The 15,871-nt window shown below is 37.2% G+C and overlaps 1 protein-coding gene across 2 annotated transcripts in view; it reads right to left on the bottom strand.

Annotated features, from left to right (window-relative positions):
• The window catches only part of RUNDC3B (RUN domain containing 3B), a 160,811-nt gene that overhangs the window by 2,879 nt on the left and 142,061 nt on the right, over positions 1-15,871 (bottom strand). The gene's annotated exons all lie outside the window — the stretch shown is intronic.

A 15,871-nucleotide genomic window follows, 5' to 3' on the forward strand; every position in this document is an offset into this window, starting at 1 on the left:
AACATTACAGAGGGAATACTTGTGCTTCTTGTAAAAGTTCTAGATATGGAAGTTTGAGATGTTTTGGAACAAGAAAGTTTACCTTTTTTTGGAGAATATGATCATATTCAATTAGTAAAGAGTAACAAAAAATTAAAGTAACAATACCAGTGCCCAGGCCACAGGAATACCAGGAAATCCGTATGTAGGTAACGTAATACAGCAGAAGCAGAATTGCTTCAATTCAGTTGGAGGGCTTGATCTGGGAAGTTTTTATTCACTTACTGAATAAACATTTATTCAGCACCTACTCTGTCTTCATCAGGAGTATTGTTATACAGTGCTGGACTTCAGTAGGCCCATGAAGGAGGAATGGCAGATCTGTTTCCGCAGCCGGGGAAAACAAGTTATTTCCAGAGCTGAATAAGTTTCAACCCATGGTGTGCAAATACCAGCGATAAGTGGCTGGTTTGAGGCTGTGAAAGGCTAATAAGGTCTTTGAAAACTAGCGGTTTTCCAAAGACGATGGAAAGCTTAGGTTTTACTCACATGGTTATAGAAGTATAAACTGAACCAGATATCAGATGTTTCTGAATATTATATATTGTTTCAAACAGTCCCTCTGCACTGTTCTCATAGTTGTATTAATACTTTAACCCACCTTGTCATACTGTATGATAACTGTGGGGCTTTCTCCTTTATTAAACTATAGACTCAGAATGGACATGGAATTTGTTGTGTTCATTATTATATTCCCAGTGCTAGCACACAGTAGACACTCATTAAATAATTATGTAATTAATGATAATTCAGTAAGAACTGCACTGGGACACGAAAGAACTCCTGTGTTCTTTACAGCTATGTGACCTGGGGAAAGGCATCTTCTCTGAGCCTATTCTTTCCTTTGTAAAATGAGAACAGGTACCAAAAAATGACAATGTTAACTTCATAGTTTTGCTGACTAAAAACTACAGGAAAATACAACGATGTTAGGAAAAGATATGGAAGAGTAATTGTCATATTCAGGTTTCAAATGTTTTTATCATCTTATGTCAGGATCAAAAGATATAGATGTTTCAAGAACCCTTTTAATGTCTAAGTTTAGAGACCTATTTCAGGCCAAAATGAGCTCTAGAGTTCTTGCTAAATGCTCCAGGAACTCAACTGCTTTGGATAGTCTCTCCCAAATTTCTAATTCATTACTGACCTGTAATGTTTTAAAGAGATGTACTACTAATTACATATACATATGTATGTATATATAACTATTTTCTTTATTGTAAATATATATGTCACATACAATTTACCGTTTCAGTCATTTTAAGTGTACAATTCAATGGCATTAATTACATTCACAGTATTGTGCAACCATCACCAACCGCTATTTCCAAAAATTTTCATCAGCCCAAACAAAAAATCCCTACACTCTTTAAACAGTAACTGTACATTCACCCCTTCCCCTCAGTCTCTGGAAACCTCTAATCTACTTTCTGTCTATGAATTTGCCCATCCTAGATTTATTCTTATAAGTGGAATCATACAGCATTTGCCCTTTTTTGTCTGGCTTATTTCACTTAGCATAATGTTTTTTAAGGTTCATCCATGTTGTATGTATCAGAACTTCATCGCTTTTCTATGGCTGAGTAATATTCCATTGTATGTATATACTACATTTTGTTTCTCCATTCATCTGTATGGACATTTGGGTTGTTTCCACCTTTTGACTACTGGAAATAATGCTGATGTAAACACTGGCACACAAGTATCTGTTTGAATCCTGTTTTCAGTTCTTTGAGTATATACTTAGGTTACACATATTTTTAAAATATAAAAATTATAACACAGTAACTGCAAAAGACAATCTAAATGTCTAACATAGTTACACAGTGGAGTAATATGCAGCTGTAGAAGAGAACGAGAAAGATCTCCATGTACTGCTGTGTCGTGATTTCCAGGATATACTTTTTTTTTTTTTTTCCCGGTACGCGGGCCTCTCACTGTTGTGGCCTCTCCCGTTGTGGAGCACAGGCTCCGGACGGGCAGGCTCAGCGGCCATGGCTCACGGGCCCAGCCGCTCCGCGGCATGTGGGATCTTCCCGGACCGGGGCACGAACCCGTGTCCCCTGCATCGGCAGGTGGACTCTCAACCACTGTGCCACCAGGGAAGCCCCCAGGATATACTATTTAGTGGAAAAAGCAAAGTGCGAAATAGTGCATAGTATGTTACCTTTTATCTTAAAAAGGAATATGAATTTATTTGAATTTGCATATGTTTTAAAGATCAATAGAAAGATAATTTTAAAAGGGCTTCCCTGGTGGTGCAGTGGTTGAGAATCCACCTGCCGATGCAGGGGACGCGGGTTCGAGCCCTGGTCCGGGGGGATCCCACATGCCGCCGAGCGGCTGAGCCCGTGAGCCATGGCCGCTGAGCCTGCGCGTCCGGAGCCTGCGCTCCGCAACGGGAGAGGCCACAACAGTGAGCGGCCCGCGTACCACAAAAAAAATAAATAAATAAAAAATAAATTAAAATTTAAAAAAATGAAAGATAATTTAAAAATAAAAATGGTTACTTACGAAAGTAGAAGTGAACAGAGTTGAGGTGAAGTTTAAGCATAGTACTTTGACTCTGGGATATAGTCTCAAGATAAAATAATTAAAACAAATCTTAAGCTATTTTAACTTACCCTATTTTAGTAATATAGAAACTATTAGTTTGAAATTAAAACATATAATAAAAAAGCAAATAATTATGTTCCTATAAATTAGGAACCAATATTTTCATAAGTTATAAAAACACAAGTACATGGAAACCTTGACGGTTATGTGTGAATTACAAAATAAGATAACTTTAAAGTACATTTTTCTTTAAAAAAAATTCCTGTCTAGTGAAGAGGGTTAGAAACAATGACCAATTCAGTCACAACAGGCACCCCTATGGCCCAGATTATGTTCTCTAACATCATTTTCTACTGTAAGGAAACAGGACTTCTTGGAGAAATAGCTGATCCTGGGTATGGGCATGAAATATACCAAAGTAACTCAGAACATCTTGTTTTACACAGAGCAAGGAAGCTGTGACAGACTACCAGGATGTCAAAAGGACATAGGGGCCATCTTTTTCATAAGGGTCTCTCAGTGTCCAAAAAGGACAGTGACCTCCTGATGAGACACACTGAAAAAGATCCATTATTCATGTTGTATTCTTGCCAAATATGTTTAACCTGAATATGACAGCAATGAACAATCAGAGAAATCTAAACTGTCAGGCATTTAACAAAACAACTGGCTTGGGTGCTTAGAATATATAAATGTCAAGTGAGAGAAAAAGAAAAGTTGGGGGGCGCTCTGCTAGATGAAAGGACACCAAAGAGATTGAAAGCTAAATGCATTGTGGGATCCTTGATTGGACTGGACCTAAAAAAAAAAGCTAGGATATTACTGGAAAAGTGGAGAAATCATAACATTCAATACTTATCAGGTAATATTGTACTAAGGTTAAATTTCCTGAGGTCATAATGGTGTGGCTTTGTAAGAAAACATCCTTATCCCTAGGAGATACATGCTGATATATTTAGAGATAAAGTGTCACGGTATCTGCAATTTACTTTCAGATGATTGAGCAAAACAGAAAACACAGATACATAGTAAATGGAGGGAGCATGTGCCCACACGAGCAAGATAAAGCAGTGTGGTAACATGTTAACGACTGGCAAATCTAGGTAAAGCATACATAGATGTTCATTCTCCTTTTCATTCACTTTTTCTGTAGGTTTGAAATTACCCAAAACAAAAAGTTGGAGTGGGGAAAGAAGGCAAGGTACATGAAGTACTCAGCTATGCCTTAAGGAAACAAACCATAGAGCAGAGCTGAGTGGCATAGCCAGGAAAGCATGGGGGGATCTACAGATCCCAGCCTTCAAAGACCTACAGCTGACCTCTGAAAATACTGATGCTATGGAGCCTGCAGGTAGTGTGGCACCCTCAAGGAACCCAAAAAGAAGCTTCATTCCAACACTTCATTTAAAAATAAAAAATTTTAAAAAGATGCATAAGGATCCAAAATGGTTATGTTCATTGTGATTGCAGCTATGCAACTATGCTTATAAAAGGAAATAAGCAAAACTGTATTAAGGTAGAGGATGACAGGTGATTATTCCAAAATATTCTTCAATATTGTTGCAATGTCAACAGCAGCTAATGTATACATATATGCATAGACCTAAATGCATGTAAAATTACTACAGTCGATTAAAAATAACAAGCATGGGGCTTCCCTGGTGGCGCAGCGGTTGAGAGTCCGCCTGCCGATGCAGGGGACACGGGTTCGTGCCCCGGTCCGGGAAGATCCCACATGCCGCGGAGCGGCTGGGCCCGTGAGCCGTGGCCGCTGAGCCTGCACGTCCGGAGCCTGCGCTCCGCAACGGGAGAGGCCGCAACAGTGAGAGGCCCGCGTACCGCAAAAAAAATAAATAACAAACATGTTAAAATCTGAGTTAATAGTGCAATTTTAAAAGCAATTTACTGATATGGGGAGGAAAGAACTTGTCAAGGTCAATGAAACTTTCTAGCCCAGACGGCTGGGAGAGCGGTAGTTCCTAGCAGAAATAAGTTAGTCATCAGGAGCAGAAAATGGATTTTTGTTTTATACCAAGAAAGATCAGTTTTGTTTTAAATGTCTTGATATGGAATCTGGACTATACAAGTCTTCAGATGGTACTAATACAAACATAATTAAATTAGAAGTCATTCATTCAGCCCAATTTACTGGGTATTCTCTATGTGTCCTCTATCCTGAAGTGATAAAACCCACTTCCTGCCCATAGGGAACTTAGTATATGATAGAAATAAACACAAACAGAAAATTATAATCAAATGCAGTAAGTATAAGAATAATAAGTAAAGGGTATCATGGAAGCTCAAAGGACAAGTGTCCAAACCAAATCAGAAGGTATGGGTTGGGGGGTAATTAGGGAAGTTTCAGGGTAAGAGTGACCATTAAACTGAACCCTAGTGGACGTTCATGCCCAAGGAGGCAAAAATCAGATGAGGCTCTGCAGAGGAACAGCATGAACAAAGGCAGAGAGGGAAGAATCAGCACCCAAGGTACAGGGAGCTACAAGCAAGAAATGAGACTAGAAGAATAGACAAAGGCCACAGAAGACGTGAGAGTTGATGTTAAGGAGCCTGGGAAGGATCTTGCTGTAATCATAACAATACATCTGTGTTGTGACTTGAAATCAAGTCTTCAAATTCAGAGACTACATTCTTAATCGTACTCTTAGACGGAAGTGAGCCACTGAAGACTTTTACATAAGGGAATTACATGCTTAGTTTGTATTTTAAATACTTGAGGACTCTGTGAAACATGACTTTGAGGGAAATAAAATGGATAGAGTGAAACCAGTAAGAAGGCTATGGCAGCTACCTGGACCATGTTAGCAGTAGAAGGGACACAAAGAATGGAACACGTGTAGAGATCGTCAGAAAGTTAAACTGGTAGGAGTTGGTGAAGGCAAAATGTGAGGTGGGAGGAGCCATGAATGATTCAGTAGATTATGAGAACTGATAAGTGAATGGTGAGATCATCAGCATTATAATAAGGAAGAGAAGTCTGGAGTAGGGAGGAAAGAGGAAGTAAATACATATCCTAATTTTAAGGAATGCCTAAAGAGATTACTTAGCCACTATCATATACCCATAAATATGGAGAAAATGTTACATTAAACTGTTGTGCAAGGACGACGTTACCTTTTTTGAGATCAACAGTCAAGAAAATGGGTGGTCATCATTTTATGCAATAGAATTTCAAAATATTAGAACCAATGTGTGTTGTGGTTGTAGCTAGCCAAGAGGGAGCTGTGACATAGTTGTTTTTGCATGAACGTACATGAACTTGGTCACAGGTATTCATAGTGATATCACTTTGAGTTACTTGTGTTTATATGTCACTTAAAACGCCTTCAAAAACACTGCAGTATAATTTGCCCTTAAAATTAAGAGTTTGTTCATAGAAAAGCATGAAAACAGACAGCAGGATATAAGTTTCATGTTAGTAAAACAAATACTCATTACAGGAATCAGTGCAATTCATAATTTCTTGTAAAACAGCATAAAAGTGCTTGTGAAAAAAAGAAATCTGTAATAAAGAGAAAAACCAGGGAAGTTGATGAAGCTTCGTGACATATGCAAAAGAACTGCTCATTCACGTGCCAGGCATGTAACTGAAGGCAGAAGAAACCCCTCAGAATAGATAAAAAATTTTGAAGCATAGGCAATTGATGTGACTGATTCATGAATCATGCAGGATTTCTGTTAAGATGTCAAACATCAGTTTATCATGGAATTCCTGTGGTCTTTGAAGAGACACTGTTTAACTTTCAGAAGCATCTGATCTGAGGAAGAAAATGAAACTAAGGCAAATAGTAAAGTGTCTGCATTAAAAATGTGCAGGATACTTGTTGATAATTTGAAAGAAAATCCCTACAGCAGTGGAGTACTATTTTAGGAAACGGTTCACTGTTGGAACAGAGGATGATACTGTGAGGAAAGACATAGCTACTGACAATTTTGATTAAGAAATGGTTCACTCTGAACATGAAGAAGTTCTTGACAACTGAATTCACTTTTATTTTCCCTTCTATAGATACAAAGGAGTGAAATTAATTTTTAAAACTATGCTTAAAGTCTAAAAGAAGCAATGAACAATCAGAAAATAAAATCAAGAAACATTTCCATTTACAATAGCACCTAAAAGAATAAAATAAAATACTTAGGAATAAATTTAACCAGAAGTATTCAAGAGTTGTACACTGACAACTACAAAATAGTGTTGAAAAAAACTCAAGGTCAAAATAAATGGAAAAACATCCCTTATTTCTATGGATTGGAAGACAATATTGTTAAGATGGCAATGTTTCCCAAATTGATCTACCAATTTAATGTAATCCCTGTCAAAATTCTAACTGCCTTTTTTTCAGAAATGACAAGTTGATTCTCAAATCATATGGAAAGGCAAAGGACCCCAAATACCTGAAACAATCTTGGAAAAGAACAAAGTTGTAGGACTCACATGTCCTGATTTCAAAACTTACTACAAAGCTACTACAGTAATTAAGACAGGGTGGTATGGAGCAAGATTAATGTGGCACTGTCATAGACACATAGACCAAGAGAATAGAAATGAGAATCCAGAAATAAACCCATACACGTAGGGGTAATGGATTTCAACAAGAGTTCTAGGACCATTCAGTGAGGGAAAGAATAGTCTTTTCAACAAATGGTACAGGGACAACTCAATATCCACATGCAAAAGAATGAAATTGGAACCTCAGTTCACACCATATACAAAAAATTAACTCAAAATGGATCACAGGCCTAAATGTAAAGTCTAAAACTATAAAACTCTTAAAAGGAAACATAGGTAATAAACCTGTATGACCTTGGATTAGGCAACAGTTTCTTAGCTGTGACACCAAAAGCACAAGCAACCAAAAGAAAAACTAGATAAATAGGGCTTTGTCAAAACTTACAACTTTGTGAGTCAAAGAACACTAGCAAGAAAGTGAAAACACATGCTTCAGAATGGGAGAAAATATTTGCAATTCGTGTATCTGATAAAGGTCTACCATCCAGAATATACACAAAGAACTATCACAACTCAACAATAAAAAGACAACACAATCTTCAAATGGTCAAAGGATCTGAGTAGACATTTCTATGAAGGTGATATACAAATGGCCAATAAGCCCATGAAAAAATGTTCAACATTATTATTCATTAGGGCAATGCAAATCAAAACCATGGAATTCCACTTCACACCTACTAGGATGGCTAGATTAAAAGACAGACAATAGTAAGTGTTGCTGTGGGTACAGAGAAACAAACCCTAATTGCTGGTGGGATTATAAAATGGTACGTACCATCACTTCAAAAAATAGTTTGGCAGTTCCTCAAAAGGTTAAACATATTATCCAGCCAATTCGGTTCCTAGTTATATACCCAAGAGAAATAAAACTACAGTTCACACAAAAACTTGTACATGAATGTTCATAGCAGCAGTATTCATAAAAGCCCCAAAGTGGAAACAATCCAAATGTCCAGCTGATGAATGGACAAATTGTTGTATATCCATGCAATGGAATGTTATCTGGCCATAAAAGGGAATGAAGCACTGATAAATGCTGCAACATGGAAGAACTGTGAAAATACTATGCTAAATCAAAGAAGCCAGACCAAAAAAAAAAAAGCTACACATTGTATGATTTCATTTTATGAAATGTCCAGAATAGACAAATCCAAAGAGACAGAAAGTAGATTAGTAGTTACTCAAAGGGAGGGGGAGGGAGGAATTGGGACTGAACGCTTATAATAGGTACAACAGGGTTTCTTTACTGGCAATGTTCTGGAATTAGACAGTGGTGATGGATACACAACACTGTGAATATGCTAAACACCACTGAATTGTACACTTTAAACTGGTGAATTTTAAAAAATATTTTATTTTATAAAATGGTGGATTTTATAAGAATTATAATAAAAGTTTTTTAAAAGTCTAAAAGATCTTTTGAGATAAACAAAAGTGCTACAGGATATGGAGAAAATGTGTTATAGTTTAATTGTTGGCATAGTCCTTCCTTCCCGCCCTCCCCCCTTTTTTTTTTTGGTGGTACATAAAATGAGTGTATCTTAAAACCTAAGGCATCTGATTAGATTTGATGAAATATGGTAGCTGCTAGTAGTTTCTAGCATAATACTTGTCACATAAGAAGGGCCTAATACATGCTTCTTGAGAAAAATGACAACTTCTCACCCTTCCTATCAACAATTATGGTGCATTTTAACTTAGAAATTTTTTGAAATTCTTTTAATAATCAGTAGGAATATAGAATTGCTTGTTTTATACCTTTTTTACTATACCATTCATTAAAATATAGCCTTGAGGAATGTAAGGGACTATATAAAGGCATAAAAGGTTTTTCTGCTGGAACCAAGTTTTAGAGTACAAGGATAAATTTCTTTTTTTCAAGTAGTATCAAATCTCTATTTCTTAAGACTCTTCATACGGAGATGTTAATAACACTTTTAACTAAAAATGCATAAAATATGTAAAAGTAACAATCATTTACAGTTCTAGCATTAAATTAACCACTTCAAACAATACATTTGATGTATCTGACTTTCAGTGTTTGTTTTTAGAAGGGAAAACACATCTATTATGTTTGTAAAAATGACATGTTCATTATAAAAATTTAATCAGTGCAGCAAAGCACAAAAGAAATTTTAATGAACTTACCATCCAGCTTACATTCAAACAGTAAAGTAGGTATACATAATAATATAAAATTGGGATGATGTCATGAATGTCTTTTAATTTAAAAGTTTCATTTTATTTTTACTGGAATGCAATATAAGAAAAGGCCAGGAAAAGAAATGCTGAACTTCCAAGAAAATTTTTTTCCTCAAGAGTTAATATTTTTTGAAGAGTAACCTATGTTGCGAGAGCATGAAAAAATGTATAGTTTTACCCATCAAGTTTGAGTGTGTCAATTTTAGAATTATCTATTGAACTCTGAAAACTCAACAGTTAAAAAAAAAGTAATTCAATTAGAGAACAGGTTAAAGACACGAAGAGATATTTCACCAGACGATACAGATGGCAAATAAGCACGTGAAAAGATGATGAACATAATGTGACATCAGGGAAATGCAAATTAAAACCATGGTGAGATATTACTGCATACCTATCACAATGGTTAAAAAATTATGACAACACCTAAAGATGGCAAGGATGTGGAGAAACTGGATCACTCATATATTGCTGGTGGGAATGAAAAATGGTACAGTCACTCTGAAAAATATTTTGGCAGGTTCTTAAAAACCTAAACATGCAACTACCACACAACCTAGCAATGGTACTCCTAGGTATTTATCCCAGAGAAATGAAGACTTAAGTTCACACAAAAACCTATAAACAAATGTTCATAGCAGCTTAGTCCCTCTGCGCTGCTAAAACAGAAATATCATAAATTGGATGGCTTATAAACAATAGAAATTTATTTCTCACGGTTCTGGAGACTGGGAAATCCAAGTTCAATGTGCCTGCAGATTCACTGTCTAGTGATGGTCCATTTCCTGGTTCACAGACAGCAGTCTTCTCACTGTGTCCTAACATGACTGAAGGGGTAAAGGAGCTCTCTGGGGCCTCTTTTTAAGGGCACTAATCCCATTCATGATGCCTCCACCCTCATACCTAATCACCACCCAAAGCCCACATTCTAGTACTATCATACTAAAGATTTGATTTCAACATATGAATCTAGGGGGACACAAACATTCAGTCAATAGTTTCAGCTTTACAGCCCTCAAATGTAAACCAACCCAAATGTTCCTCAGTGACTGGTTCAGAAACAAAACAAAAATGATATAGTACATCTGTACCATGGAATATTCTTAGCAATAAAAAAGGAATGAATATACACATAACAACTTGGAAGGATCTCAGGGGAATTATGCTGAGTAAAAAAATCAAATCCAAACAGTCCATATACTACTATCTGACTTATTCAGCACTCTTCGTGATTTCATTATATAATATTCTTCATAATTTCCTGACAGAATTACAGCAATAGGGAACAGATTAGTGCCTGCCATGGGTTAGGGAAGGGGCAGAGATAGGGCAAGGCTGGGAAGGAGGTGGGTATGGTTATAAAAAGGCAGCCCAAGGGATCCTTGTAGTGATGGAACTGTCCATGTCTTGACTATGGTGGGGTATACATGGACCTACACATGTGGTAAAACTACACAGAACTAAAAACATACACACTACTGAGTACATGTAAATCTGTGTGAAATCAGTGGATTGTACTGTCAGTTCCATGGATGTGATACTGTTCTACAGTTTTGTAAGATGTTGCTCCTGAGGCAAACTGGGTGAAGGGTACATGGGTCTCTCTGTATTATTTATTAAAACTGCATGTGAATCTATAATTATCTCAAAATAAAAAGTCAAATTTTAAAAAGGAGGTAGCTAGAGAAATTCCTTAAAGTGATAATCGGGGAAAAGTACAGAATGTGAACGAATACTAAGTGGGCAGAATAACCTTGTGCATACATAGTTGTACTACTTAAGTATATATCTTCAAGGTAAATTTCTAGAGGACTTCCCTGGTGGCGCAGTGGTTAAGAACCCACCTGCCGATGCAGGGGGCACAGGTTTGTCCTAACATGACTGAAGGGGTAAAGGAGCTCTCTGGGGCCTCTTTTTAAGGGCACTAATCCCATTCATGATGCCTCCACCCTCATACCTAATCACCACCCAAAGCCCACATTCTAGTACTATCATACTAAAGATTTGATTTCAACATATGAATCTAGGGGGACACAAACATTCAGTCAATAGTTTCAGCTTTACAGCCCTCAAATGTAAACCAACCCAAATGTTCCTCAGTGACTGGTTCAGAAACAAAACAAAAATGATATAGTACATCTGTACCATGGAATATTCTTAGCAATAAAAAAGGAATGAATATACACATAACAACTTGGAAGGATCTCAGGGGAATTATGCTGAGTAAAAAAATCAAATCCAAACAGTCCATATACTACTATCTGACTTATTCAGCACTCTTCGTGATTTCATTATATAATATTCTTCATAATTTCCTGACAGAATTACAGCAATAGGGAACAGATTAGTGCCTGCCATGGGTTAGGGAAGGGGCAGAGATAGGGCAAGGCTGGGAAGGAGGTGGGTATGGTTATAAAAAGGCAGCCCAAGGGATCCTTGTAGTGATGGAACTGTCCATGTCTTGACTATGGTGGGGTATACATGGACCTACACATGTGGTAAAACTACACAGAACTAAAAACATACACACTACTGAGTACATGTAAATCTGTGTGAAATCAGTGGATTGTACTGTCAGTTCCATGGATGTGATACTGTTCTACAGTTTTGTAAGATGTTGCTCCTGAGGCAAACTGGGTGAAGGGTACATGGGTCTCTCTGTATTATTTATTAAAACTGCATGTGAATCTATAATTATCTCAAAATAAAAAGTCAAATTTTAAAAAGGAGGTAGCTAGAGAAATTCCTTAAAGTGATAATCGGGGAAAAGTACAGAATGTGAACGAATACTAAGTGGGCAGAATAACCTTGTGCATACATAGTTGTACTACTTAAGTATATATCTTCAAGGTAAATTTCTAGAGGACTTCCCTGGTGGCGCAGTGGTTAAGAACCCACCTGCCGATGCAGGGGGCACAGGTTCGATCCCTGGTCCGGGAAGATCCCACATGCCTCAGAGCAACTAAGCCCGCGCACCACAACTACTGAAGCCCGTGCGCCTAGAACCTGTGCTCCACAGCAAGAGAAGCCACTGCAATGAGAAGCCCGAGCACCACAAGGAAGAGTGGCCCCTGCTTGCCGCAACTAGAGAAAGCCCATGACAGCAACGAAGACCCAACGCAGCCAAAAAAATAAATAAATAAAAGTGGTGAGAGTGGGCATCCTTGCCTTGTTCCTGATCTTAGAGGAAATGCTTTCAGCTTTTCACCCTGAGTATGATGATAGCTGCAGGTTTGTCATATATGGCCTTTATTATGTTGAGGTATGTTACCACTACGCCTGCTTTCTGGAGAGTTTTGGTTATAAATGGATATTGAATTTTATAAAAAAATTCTTCTGTATCTATTGAGATTATCATATGGTTTTTATTCTTCATTTTGTTAACGTGGTGTATCATATTGATTGATTTGTGGATACTGAAAAATCCTTGCATCCCTGGGATAAATCCAACTTGATCATGTTGTATGATCCTTTTAATGGATTGTTGGATTTGGTTTGCTAGGATTTTGTTGAGGATTTTTGCAACTATGTTCATCAGGGATACGGGCCTGTAATTTTCTTTTTTTGTGATGTCTTTGTCTGGTTTTGGTAGCAGGATGATGCTGGCCTCATAGAATAAGTTCAAAAGTGTTCCTTCCTCTGCAGTTTTCTGGAATGGTTTCAGAAGGATAGGTGTTAACTCTTCTCTAAATGTTTGGTACAACTCACCTGTGAATCCCTCTGGTCCTGGACTTTTGTTTGTTGGGAGTTTTTAAATTACTGATTCAATTTCATTACTGGTAATTCATCTATTTTCTATTTCTTCCTGGTTCAGTCTTGGCAGATTGTACATTTAGGAATTTGTCCATTTTTTTCTTGGTCATCCATTTTACTGGCATACAGTTGTTCATACTAATCTATTATGATCCTTTGTATTTCTGTGATGTCAGTTGTAACTTATTTTACAGTTCTGATTTTTACTGATTTGGGCCTCTTCCTTTTTTTCTTGATGAGTCTGGCTGAAGGTTTATCAGTTTTGTTTATCTTTTTGAAGAACCAGCTTGAATTCTTAAAGCCAGTACTTTATATATATATATATACACATATATATATATGTGTATATATATATGTATATATATATATATATATATATACTTTATTTTTTAGGGTAGTTAGGTTCACAAAGAAACTGAGCATGAAGGTACAGAGTTTTCATATACCTCTTACCCCCGCACATGCATAGTCTCCCCTGTTATTAACACCCCCACTACAGTGTACATTTATTACAATGGATGAACCTATATCTGGGATAAATCCAACTTGATCATGTTGTATGATCCTTTTAATGGATTGTTGGATTTGGTTTGCTAGGATTTTGTTGAGGATTTTTGCAACTATGTTCATCAGGGATACGGGCCTGTAATTTTCTTTTTTTGTGATGTCTTTGTCTGGTTTTGGTAGCAGGATGATGCTGGCCTCATAGAATAAGTTCAAAAGTGTTCCTTCCTCTGCAGTTTTCTGGAATGGTTTCAGAAGGATAGGTGTTAACTCTTCTCTAAATGTTTGGTACAACTCACCTGTGAATCCCTCTGGTCCTGGACTTTTGTTTGTTGGGAGTTTTTAAATTACTGATTCAATTTCATTACTGGTAATTCATCTATTTTCTATTTCTTCCTGGTTCAGTCTTGGCAGATTGTACATTTAGGAATTTGTCCATTTTTTTCTTGGTCATCCATTTTACTGGCATACAGTTGTTCATACTAATCTATTATGATCCTTTGTATTTCTGTGATGTCAGTTGTAACTTATTTTACAGTTCTGATTTTTACTGATTTGGGCCTCTTCCTTTTTTTCTTGATGAGTCTGGCTGAAGGTTTATCAGTTTTGTTTATCTTTTTGAAGAACCAGCTTGAATTCTTAAAGCCAGTACTTTATATATATATATATACACATATATATATATGTGTATATATATATGTATATATATATATATATATACTTTATTTTTTAGGGTAGTTAGGTTCACAAAGAAACTGAGCATGAAGGTACAGAGTTTTCATATACCTCTTACCCCCACACATGCATAGTCTCCCCTGTTATTAACACCCCTACAGTGTACATTTATTACAATGGATGAACCTATATGAACACAAAATTATCACCCAGAGTCCCTATTAGGGTTCACTCTTAATGTTGTATATTCTATGAGCTGTACAAATGTATAATGACATGTATCCCCCATTTTAGCATAATACAGAGCCATTTCATGGCCCTAAAAATTCTGTATGTTCCACCCATTCATCCCTCCCTCCTCCTCCATACATTTGTTTATTCTAAACAGATTTTATTATTTTTGGCCATGACACGTGGCAGGCAGGATCTTAGTTCCCCGACCAGGGATCGAACCTGTGCCCCCTGCAGTGGAAGCATGGAGTCTAAACCAATGGACTGCCAGGGAAGTCCCACATTTGTTTTTATAGTATAAAAATATTCATTATTAATCTTGTCTTATTGATTCTAAAATGCATATAATTAGAAATTAGATTAAAATCCTAAATAAATGTATTTTCATATGAAAAGTCATCACAAAGAAATCCACTCATAGTATGGATTAGTTTTTTTAAATATACATATTCTAAATAATGACAATCAGTTTACTCCTTCCCACTTACATTAGCGCCACTAAGACACTCTAATATGCTACTTTTTTTTTTTTTTTTTTTTTGCTGTACGCGGGCCTCTCACTGTTGTGGCCTCTCCCGTTGCGGAGCACAGAATCCGGATGCGCAGGCTCAGCGGCCATGACATGCGGGATCCTCCCAGACCGGGGCGCGAACCCGGTTCCCCTGCATCGGCAGGCGGACGCGCAACCACTGCGCCACCAGGGAGGCCCTAATATGCTATTTTTATTATCCACATCATCAACAAAAAGATTCATCTGTAGTCAATGTACACTATTTACTAAGCTAGTAAAACAGATTAAGGCCCTTTGAGAACATTTCAACAACCATGTTAAAGGAAGCAGAATTCATCTTATCACAATTTTCCCATTTCCTGAGACTTCTGGTTAATTGAATTTTTACTTTATACTACCTGTAACTTGTTCCTCATATTCTATGACAGTTATTCATTATATACTGATTCCATCAACAAATATTTAACGGTTGTCTATTATGTGTCAGACTCTAATAATATGCTGGCGAAAATATGGATAAGATACCCTACCCTCATGAAGCTTCTATTTTAGTGGGGAGTTATAGACAAGACTCATAATATAATGTATGGCAATATGGTAAGGTGCCTGGGATGGGGTGGACATTGACATGGGTGGTTAATTAAGGTGTGGCGGCCAATGAAAACTCCTTTAAAGAGCTGATATTTGTGCAGAGACCTGACAAAGAAGTTACCATGCAAAGACCTTAAGAAAGTAGTTTCAGGGCAGTGGGAGAGGCAAGTGTCAAGATAGCTGAGGCAGGGCTTCCCTGGTGGCACAGTGGTTGAGAGTCCACCTGCCGATGCAGGGGACACGGGTTCGTGCCCCGGTCCGGAAAGATCCCACATGCCATG

Source organism: Physeter macrocephalus, chromosome 5 (assembly GCF_002837175.3).
Source record: "Physeter macrocephalus isolate SW-GA chromosome 5, ASM283717v5, whole genome shotgun sequence".
In the NCBI taxonomy this organism is placed as follows: domain Eukaryota; kingdom Metazoa; phylum Chordata; class Mammalia; order Artiodactyla; family Physeteridae; genus Physeter; species Physeter macrocephalus.